The sequence below is a fragment of the Chrysochloris asiatica genome, unplaced genomic scaffold, assembly GCF_000296735.1.
Source record: "Chrysochloris asiatica unplaced genomic scaffold, ChrAsi1.0 scaffold00252, whole genome shotgun sequence".
Classification (NCBI taxonomy): Eukaryota; Metazoa; Chordata; class Mammalia; order Afrosoricida; family Chrysochloridae; genus Chrysochloris; species Chrysochloris asiatica.
This window is the reverse complement of record NW_006408770.1, coordinates 691,255-693,121: the sequence shown is the minus strand read 5'-3', so window position 1 is coordinate 693,121 and position 1,867 is coordinate 691,255.

Below are 1,867 nucleotides of genomic sequence, written 5' to 3'. Positions count from 1 at the left end.
GACCACTACTTTAAACGACTAAGAAAAAGAACCCATACTAAAGGGAGGTGGATTCTTTGCTGGTTGCTGGGATGTGGAGGAGGATGACAGGAGGGTGTGGAAGGTGGAGCACAGGGCAGGGAATAGACTCAGGATTGTTTGGGTGCTGGGGAGTGGGGCAATATACAAGAAGGAAGAGGGGAATGGAAGAAGAAAACAGATTGCAGAACAATTAGGTAGGTTTGCATGGGCTAAGTTGGACAGAGGTAAATAATGATGTATGCACAACCTTGGGAAAACAGGGCTCTGGGATACAGAGATTGAGACATGGTTGGAATGGGGAAAAGGGGGGGATTATGTTAAGATGTTTGGCTGTTTTTTGAATCTCGGTTTTCAGTGCATTATATTATAAAATAGACACTGGAGGGGGATAGAAAGGAATAGCCAGAAATATCACCATTGAAAGCTTGTAAGTTTGTCTTCTGCCTATAACTGATTGGAATACCTAAAATGGCACTACAACGTGCCCAGTGCAGGAGGCTTCCTGTGGAGCCTCTGCATTACATAAGACTATAGGTGGAAGCCTGAACCACATCCAGATCTTCAGAGATGGGAAATTTCCACTTGAAAGGAGGAGGAGACTATCCTGGAGCAGTTAGAAGAACAGAATATACTTCTAGAAAGAAAGACCTACAGGAAACATACAAAACAATAGAGGCAGACTGACTGTTACTACAAGAACAATCAAGTTGCTTGCCCAGGAGACATCAAGGCAAGTGGTCGGTTCCCCTCAATGTAAACCCCCTTCCAAGACTAAGACTCAATGGGAATACACACTCTGATTGGTGACCATGTTCATCACCGATAAGGGCAAGTGAGGGAAAAACAGCAATGAAGCTGCAAGGTAAGCTCTACAATGTTCAATAGACTCCCATGAACTTGGGTGAAGACCTGGTTTGCCAGCAGTGTGGCAAGACCTGGGGATTCTTCGGCCCAGAATCAGTAACATAGCCACAGAGGACTAGAGTGGAGAGTGAAGCATCCAGCTGATAAGAAAAGAGGGCATATGCACAAGAACACCCACACTTGCAGAATATACCCACTTGACCTAGCTTCAATGACTGGATGATCAGAGCTCAACCAGAAAAAGAAAGAAGAGAAAAAAAAGAATAATGTGATAAAATTTGATGAACTTGACCTACACTTATGGATGCAGTAGCTCAAAAGAGGGAATAAATCTTTACAGCAAGGATCATTCCCACCCCCTCCATACAGAGAGTAGACAGGGATGGGCAACTTGGACATTGGCTACCCAAAATGGGGCGGCTACAAAGGCAAAAAGTGACTGGCTTACAAGCTTTCAAGAGGAAACTTAGATTCAGAGGGCGTGAAGGAAGGTAGAATCTCCAATCTGTCTGGGCGGGGCTGATGAAATGAAATGCGAATCGGTCTTTTGTGATACCATAGTGAATAATTGTTATCAGGACTGCTTTTGAGGGTTGGAAATGTAAAGGTAGACATTTTGTAGCCAGGAGGGGAGTGATTAACTTTGCAGCCTATGAGCGGAGGTCCCTGGGACCATCAAGGAAGAAGAGCGGAGAGCGGGACCCTACTCAGAGAAGCAGTGATGCCTGAGATGGAGGCAGAGACGATGACGTGGAGAGATGGAGCAGCTGGGGACTTTAGACACAGAGAGGGAAAGAGGCTGTGTACTGTCGTTTGGGGGGCAGGCTTGTATTGTATACACTTTGGCTGGTTGATGCTGCATGGAGGGAATTGTAACCATGGCAATGAAAATATATACAATATAGGTTGAATGTAAAACTAATGTTCTCCCATGTAAACTATCACATAATTCACAATAAAACATAAAAAAACTCAAGAAAAT